This window comes from Cynara cardunculus, unplaced genomic scaffold (assembly GCF_001531365.2).
Source record: "Cynara cardunculus var. scolymus isolate 2C unplaced genomic scaffold, CcrdV1 Un_Scaffold_2707, whole genome shotgun sequence".
In the NCBI taxonomy this organism is placed as follows: domain Eukaryota; kingdom Viridiplantae; phylum Streptophyta; class Magnoliopsida; order Asterales; family Asteraceae; genus Cynara; species Cynara cardunculus.
Genome location: NW_020201192.1, coordinates 43,208 through 52,371, shown reverse-complemented (window position 1 = coordinate 52,371; position 9,164 = coordinate 43,208). Strand labels below are relative to the sequence as shown.

The 9,164-nt window shown below is 33.4% G+C and overlaps 1 non-coding gene across 1 annotated transcript; it reads left to right on the top strand.

Moving 5' to 3' along the window:
* Nucleotides 1-7,527: 7,527 nt before the first annotated feature.
* LOC112503234 lies at nt 7,528-7,633 on the top strand. Its single transcript, XR_003067896.1, has one exon. It is a non-coding gene; the product is annotated as a small nucleolar RNA R71 (small nucleolar RNA).
* The last annotated feature ends 1,531 nt before the right edge of the window (nt 7,634-9,164 follow it).

Below are 9,164 nucleotides of genomic sequence, written 5' to 3'. Positions count from 1 at the left end.
ATTCTGACAAAATAGGATTTGCAAGTGGATTTGAAACCCCATGTGGGTGGTCTTAGATGTTCTTTTTACTTTATCATTTTATACATTTTTGTTGTTTTAGTTTCTAACTTCTTTAATATGACACGAACTTTTATATTTTATTTTGTTTATTACTCGTTTCAAAAGATTTGTAGTTTTAGTATGGACGTAATAGGGTCTCCGAAAAGATTGGGACGAACCTGATATTGTTTATTGTTTGCTCTAAGTTATTTTTATTTAGTATCAAAGTATAAAACTAGTTACCTACAAAACCATATGATATATATATCATTCATCTCCTATTGATTTTTTTGGTTATTTCATCAACATTAATTAAGAAAATTGTAATAAACTAAGAAAACTTGTATCTTTTTGGAAAAAAATACCAATCATTTTAGACGATCCAACTTATATTTATATTTAATATTTCAAAAATACTCTTATTTTTTCATACATTATTAATCCTTATCACCTAATATTGATTACACGAATCTTAAGTAATCTTCTATCTCTAAAACAAGAATAAAATTTTAAGTTATAACCGACATGGGCTTTTGATTCTATGATTGATAGTTTCAAAGAAGTTTAACACTAAAAGTTTAAAATGATGATGAAAAACATTATTATGAGTTAGGTGGAAACCCAACTGATTTATATTAATTTAAATAAAATATTACTTTGAATAGTAAACATTGTGATCCCAAAGGAAGCCAATCTACATATTAAAAGTATATCATATGGTGTCTTTGACGATGATTGACAATGTTATGTAAAAATGATGTGGTAGATAATATTAATTTAGAAATAAATATTGATTGATTTACATCAAGTAATACTTAAGAAAATGATTTTATATGAATTATTAGTAGTTTTTGGATTCACGTTTTTTATGATATAGACAATATACTAAAGAATTTTTTGTACATGTCGAGGGGCCCTTTTTTACATCTCGCACATAGCCTATAAAATGTTAAGAACGGACCTATATGTTCAAGATACCATTTGTCACAATGGTACCCACAACCTCAAAGAAGAATCACAATGTAATCGTTTCAAGTTTCAACTCTAATAAGAGAGGTAATGAAAGCTTACCCCAACTTATTAGGCATAAAAACAAATTAATAACGTAAACAACAAGAGATGATGAGAACTAACCCCAACCTTACCGGGGATAGTAACCATCATTATAGCTTAGAGAAAAAAAACCTCTAATTAATCTGTTCAGATCAAATCAAATACCAACAATAACACAAAATCAATGAAAGGAGTGAATAAATCCTCACCCTTGACGGAAGAATGCTACAAGGTTTAACCTAATATAGATTCCAAACTACTAATAATTTCTATGGGAGTAAAAAAAACATACAACACATCGAACCCAACACACACAAGTGAAATCGAACCACATGAAAACTCAAGAACAACATATAAAGAAATACAACAGATAAACCCTAAACAATAGAAGAAATAACCTCGATTGAACAAACATGGATCGACAATAGAATAAGGAGTAATGATCTTGAATTAAAAGAGGAGCAATGTCAATTTAGAACCCTAAGAGCTTGAATAAGGAGTGGTATTGATAAGGAGCAATGATCTTCACTGGGAGCTTGAATCGCCATTTTGAGAATCAAATCGTCACTTTCGAAAGAGAAGCCATTAGAGTGTGCGTGTATAGGAGCAACATTGTGATCTCAGATTTCAAATCCAATTCAATTAATTCACACACAATCAAATCAAGAATATAGAAGAATGATGAAATAGTCGGCATGTCATTGATTAACTTTGTGTCCAAGATGTTCTTGATTACAGATTCTCTCTCAATCTTATTGTGTGCATATGATTGTGATTATGTCGGCCAGATTCTTACAAGGTTGTGTACGCTACCTAACTATCAATAAACTAACTGCTATTTATAGCAACAACTATAAAAAGAAAGTAAACTGTCTTTTTATAAAAGGAAATAACAACTAAACAATTACAAAGCAATTAAAACAGTTTAAGGTCAGGGACTTAAATACAACATTTTGTTCCAACAATCCCCCCCTTTGGATTCAAGTCCAAACAGTAAATTCTTCATATCTTTAAACTTTGGCTTTAACAGTAACGATCTTCAGAATTCATTCAGCAAACTTTAAATTTTCAAGATTTGATCTTTAAAGCTTCAACAATCTTCCTCTTTCACATTCTCCTCTTTTTATCAACAAACTTTGACAAACTTCAGCATTTAAACAAAATTTAAACAATCTCCCTCAATTGATCAGCTTCAGAAAATTTTTATCTCCCCCTGAACTTTACAAAAACAATCTTTTTCAACAATTGAATAATTGCTCGTCGGTTTATTCAACCTTAGATTCCAACACAAAAATAGAATTCGGCGCAAGTATACACCTCGAACTACTGTCGTCTCGTAACAAGTAATAATGGTAAAAAGTACCAGATATCGTTCCTACAGAGATAGCTTGTAAAGTTATTTCGAAAGTTCAGTTTATAAAAACTAATTTCAGATGGCGAATCGAGGGATTTGATTTATCTAAAATGGGGAGGTTTGATTAACAACTAAGAAAATATCAGTCTTAAGAAGAAGCACAGGGTGCAACAGTTGATTAAGACATTAAACAAATGATTCAGCAAAAAGGTGACATAGCATTCCTGTCATAATTATCTAAAATCAATAAATGATTTTATATAACTATAACGGTATCAACTATCGGGTCAGACGGCCTCCCAAGAGCACACACCGGTCAACGTGTTATCGATACGATATCATTTATGTTAGACGTCGTGAATCCTAGCACAACACAGTGTTACCATCCTACACCGTAGGAGTATAGCGTTTGTCAGACACTAAAGCTATTTATAGCCTTCTCCTATTACCTCAGGTTTTGAAAGTCAATACATTTTTATACAAAAAATTAGTTGTCAATTAATTTTAATGTAATCATCAAATGAAATATTAAGCACCTGAAATAAATAGTAGACTATAATGCTAATAAGACACCTTTGTACTTTCACATCGGCTTTGGTCTTAATTTCCAGTTACACCCCAAGCTAAGGCGTTAGCCCATCATCGCTCGGTTTCTTCTCTCGAATGATGTAAGGACTGAAAAATAAATACTGAGACGGAAAAGTAAATTGCAGAAAGTAAATTGCAGAAAATGGAAATACTGGAATGTAAAGTACTGGAGATTAAATAACAGAAATGTAAATGACTGAAAGTAAAGTACTAGAAATTAAATGACAGAAATGTAAATTGCAGTAAAGTAAAGACTGAAATGTAAAGACTAAAATGTAAAGGACTGAAATATAAAAGACTGAAATATAAATACTGAAATATAAATGACTGAAATATAAAGGACTGAAATATAAATACTGAAATATAAATTATTAATAATTAAATAATATTAATTAATTATAATCTAGTAATGATGGAAGGAAGTACATGATGAGATGGCAAGTAGTACTTTGATGGGAAGGAAAGATGACATATGAAAACCTTGGAAAATGGGGTTGACTTTTGAAAAAACTTGCAAGTCAAGTAACGAAACTTGCAAGACAAGTTTCGTTACAAAGACCGAAAGATTACTTTCAAACTTGTAAAAACAGATTATTTAGACTACGTAAATTAGCCGTGAGCCACAAAGGACGAGATCCGATGTAAAGCAACAACGATCGACTAACTCGTAACAAAAATAAGATAAGAAAACGTAACGTAACTTGGAACAGAAATGAGATGAAGATTAAATACGAGTACTTAAATTAAAACTTGAGAACGAAAGCACAGCTACAAAAGTTGGTTCTTGAAAAGTCAAACAACGTAAACCAAAAGCTTAGAACCGAAAGCAATATTCTAGAGAGCAATTATCACTAATATCACAAGTGTTTAGATAGTAGAAAGTATGAAAAAAGTGTTGTTAAAACAAGTCTTAAGCCTCCTTATATAGGCTAAGGAAGATCTCATAGTGGGTGCCAACTAATAAGACAAAAGTTTCTTCAAAACTGGGCTTTGACCGGGCCCAAGGCTGTTGACCACGCCACCTCTATGGATCAGCCCATTTCTTCACGGCCCAAGCAGATTTTCAGCTCTCGGACAGGTACTATAGGACCATGCCACTCCTAGTCCTATAGGACTGCCGTAGAATTGGGCCCAAAAATCGTCAAAAACCTGCATAAACAGGGAATTAACATTAGATATATTATATAACTACTAATATATGAAAAAGACTCAATTAAGACACTAACGGGCAAATAAAATAAAGGAAAATGGTTAAGAAAATGATGTAATAAGGTTAATAAATTAACACTTATCACACCCCCAAACTTGAATTGTTGTTTGTCCCCAAACAACAGAAAATTACAAATAAAAAGACTCAAAGTTCTAATAAACTAAAAAAATTAAGCATAAACATTCCATAGCCAAAGTATGCATATTTTTAAAAAAAATTTGAATGAAAGTGTTATACTCATGACTTGATGCTTGATATCCATAGCCCTTCATAAACCTAACTCCCCCAAACTTAAGTCTTTCATATTGCCAAACCATAAGCTAGCCTATATTTCTTATGCTATACTAGATTCAACAGATAGATTGGGACTTTGAATTGGGTTTAGCATTTGGCTTTTTCTTTTCAATGCATGCCTTTTACCTCTTCTCACTTTTTTCACTCCATAGCACAATTTTACTGCTATGCATCTCATATTGAGGTATTTTGGACACTTTGGTCCTTTTCAAACATTCTGGTGTACTTTGACACTCTTTTATATGCACAAGACATGGAACTATGTTCCTTTGTTTGTCTTCTGGTCTTAATGCATATGTTTCATGATCTCTATAGTGTTTGGTACTTTTAGGACCCTCCCCCAAACTTAAGGGAAACAATGTCCTCATTGTGAGTGTATGAAGGCTAAAAATTGGCCATATTGAAATGAAGGCCCAAGTTGAATCAAGTGAAAGCTTTGGAAATGGTTGGCTAGCTCTAGAGGCTCAATTTAAGACAAAGATGGTTAAGCTTTGGATTATTGTGGCTATGGAATCAATTCAAGCATTTGTACAACAAATTCATTATTTATTCTATTTTTGGTGCATATATCGCTAAAAGAATATATGTTACTTAAAATCAGTGCCCAAAATCCTAGATTGAAACAAAAAAACAAAGATGATTAGTCACAAGTGTGACTTGATCATTTTAAAAATAAAATGACTCAAAGCTAAGCACTATTGAAATGGAAAAACAAAGATAATCAAGCATAAGCATGGTATAATCATCTTAAATGAAAAGGACACAAAAACATATAAGAGAGGGACTGTCTCTTATGATCACAACAATACTGACACCGACATGTTTTAAAACAACAAATAAAGAAACACAGTTAAACATAAAAATACAGAGTATGGTAAGAAGGCAGAACCTGTCCTACTCAGATTGAGTAGGAGAGTTAGAATGTTGTTGTAAGACTGAGGTTGAGATATCTGATAGTGGGAGCAACTTGTTAGAATATTTCTCTCTCCATTTATGCTTCAATCCTTTCCTTTGTATGTCCTTTACACCTTTCTCATGAGTTAACGATTTAATGGAACAAATATGGGAGCATTTGTCACTCCCATCAGGGTACCTAAGGGAATTATAAACATTAAAAGTCACTTTTTGATTTTGGACTCTTATGGTTAATTCTCATTTCTGTACATCTATCAGGGTTCTTCCAGTAGCTAGGAAAGGTCTTCCTAAGATAATGGGAATGTCCTTGTCAGCTTTAAAGTCTAGGATGATAAAATCAGCTGGGAAAATAAACTTATCAACCTGAACTAGGACATCCTCAATTTTTCCTTTAGGATAGGCTATGGACTTATCAGCTAATTGTAGAGTCACAGTTGTAGGTCTAGCTTCACATATGCCTAGGGTATTGAAGATAGATAAAGGCATGAGGTTTATACTAGCACCTAAGTCACATAGAGCTTTTCCTATCTCTTTTCCTCCAATTGAACAAGGGATTGTAAAACTTCCAGGATCTTTCAACTTAGGAGGGATTTTACTGGACAACAAAGCACTACACCCTTTAGTCAAAGCTACAGTCTCATACTCAGTCAACTTTTTCTTTTTACTCAAAATGTCTTTTAGAAACTTTGCATAACTTGGCATCTGCTCAACAGCCTCAACCAAAGGTATGTTTATATGTAACTGTTTAAAAACATCAAGAAATTTTCTAAATTGTAGTTCTTCCTTTTGATTCCTTAATCTTTGGGGATAAGGAATATAAGGAGTGACTGCAGTAGGAGAAGTAGTCTTTTGAAGAGTTGATGTTGGAATGGGTTTCAAAACTGGTTTCTCAATGAGTTTTGATTCAGTTCTACCAAGGATTATATGACTGGTCCGGTCATTTATTGCGGGACTGTCACCAGATTGTGACACATCCACTACAATATTTTCTTTGGGAGTCTGGATTGTCTTAGGTTCATCAGGAAATAACAATGGAAATTCTGATCTTTCTGGAATGGATGTACTATTAATGGGCCTGACTATGGGTTGAGGCTCACTAGTACTCTCTGAATGGTTCACAGGAATGGTAATCACAAAATCTGGTACAGAGGTAACAGAATCTGGTACTACACTTTTCTTTTCAATCTCTGCTTTGCTTGGTTCTTTTTGGAGATTTTCTATTAAAGTCTTATTACTCCTCAATGTCACAACCTTGACCTGCTCTTTTCCTTCTCTTTGAGGTGTCTCYGTATCACTAGGTAAAAAGCCTATCGGTCTTTGTCTCATTTCCAAAGTTCCTTGTCCAACCTGTTTTTCAAGGTTTCTGATTGAAGCCTGAGTTTGGGTTATGAACCCTTTCATCATTGCTTCCAAGGAAGTAGATGAATCAACAKACTGAWGTGHTGYATCTTGGAAAGAGGGTTGATGACTTTGTTGTTGAAAACTTGTCTGCTGGTTGAAAATCGGTTGGGTAGGGTGTTGCTGGTAAAAATTGGGTTGGTGATTGCAGGAATCACTTTGATGTTGTTGAAAACCAACAGGTTCATTCAAGGTTCGAGCATTCCAGAAAAAATTTGGGTGTTGCTGCCACCCTACCTTATAAGCTTGTGAATCAGAACAACCCCTGTTTTGATTTTCAAAAAAATTAACTGACTCTAGGTTAGATGCACATTGATCAAATGGATGACCTCCTCCACATAACATACATGCTATAGAATTGACAGTAGGATATGATGTTGCATCAACAATTCGCACATCTGRGCTAACATTCATATTCTTAATCATGTCAGTTATAGATGTGAGTTGTGTTGTTAATGCATTATATGCGTCTGTTTCATGTATCCCAACTGTATTATTATGTATTAATGCATGTGGATCAGCCCAATATCCAWTATTATTTGAAATTTTCTCAAGCATGTCATACCCATCATTATAAGTACAAGTAGTGAAAGCTCCTCCTGCAGTGGCATCAAGCATTTGTTTAGCAACAGTTGTTAAACCGTTGTAAAACGTCTCTAGCTGGATACAGTAAGGAATGCCATGGTAAGGGCATTTTCTCAACAACTCTTTGTACATTTCCCAAGCATCAGATATTGCTTCATTATCCATTTGTCTAAACAAACATATTTCATTTCTGGATTCAGCGTTCCTGCTGGGAGGAAAATATTTTCTCAAAAATTTCTTTACAAGGTCATCCCAAGAGATTATGGAATTTGGTTGTAAAGAGTTAAACCATAACTTTGCTCAATCCCTAAGAGAAAATGGAAACAACTTCAGCCTTAAGGCATCATCAGACACTTCAGGGATAAAAAAACAATCAGTTATTTCTATTAAAGATTTTAAGTGTAAATGAGGGTCTTCAGATGGCAAACCACTGAACTGGCCATTAGTCTGCAACATCTGAAACATGACAGGTGTGAGCTCAAAGTGAGTTGCCTTAATTTGTGGCCTTAGTATTCCTGAATTTAATTGACTAAAAACAGGAATAACATAGTCCATGATTCCTCTATCACGAGAATCTGCAATATGTATGATGTTCTCCATAATAGTAACATGTGGTAGAAAAATTAGCTTTTACGAACTTTACTTTAAAAAAAAACTTTAGTGTGCTATCCCCGGCAGCGGCGCCAAAAACTTGCTCGTCAGTTTATTCAACCTTAGATTCCAACACAAAAATAGAACTCGGCGCAAGTATACACCTMGAACTACTRTCGTCTCGTAACAAGTAATAATGGTAAAAAGTACCAGATATCGTTCCYACAGAGATAGCTTRTAAAGTTATTTCGAAAGTYYAGTTTATAAAAACTAATTTCAGATGGCGAATCGAGGGATTTGATTTATCTAAAATGGGGAGGTTTGATTAACAACTAAGAAAATATCAGTCTTAAGAAGAAGCACARGGTGCAACAGTTGATTAAGACATTAAACAAATGATTCAGCAAAAAGGTGACATAGCATTTCTGTCATAATTATCTAAAAGCAATAAATGATTTTATATAACTATAACAGTATCAACTATCGGGTCAGACGGCCTCCCAAGAGCACACACCGGTCAACGTGTTATCGATATGATATCATTTATGTTAGACGTCGTGTATCCTAGCACAACACAGTGTTACCATCCTACACCGTAGGATTATACCGTTTGTCAGACACTAAAACTATTTATAGTCTTCTCCTATTACCTCAGGTTTTGAAAGTCAATACATTTTTATACACAAAAATTAGTTGTCAATTAATTTTAATGTAATCATCAAATGAAATATTAAGCACCTGAAATAAATAGTAGACTATAATGCTAATAAGACCCCTTTCTACTTTCATATCGGTTTTGGTCTTAATTTCCCGTTACACCCCAAGCTAAGGCGTTAGCCCATCATCGCTCGGTTTCTTCTCTCGAATGATGTAAGGACTGCAAAATAAATACTGAGACGGAAAAGTAAATTGCAGAAAATGGAAATACTAGAATGTAAAGTACTGGAGATTAAATAACAGAAATGTAAATGACTGAAAGTAAAGTACTGGAAATTAAATGACATAAATGTAAATTGCAGTAAAATAAAGACTGAAATGTAAAGACTAAAATGTAAATGACTGAAATATAAAAGACTGAAATATAAATACTGAAATATAAATGACTGAAATATAAAGACTGAAATATAAATGACTGAA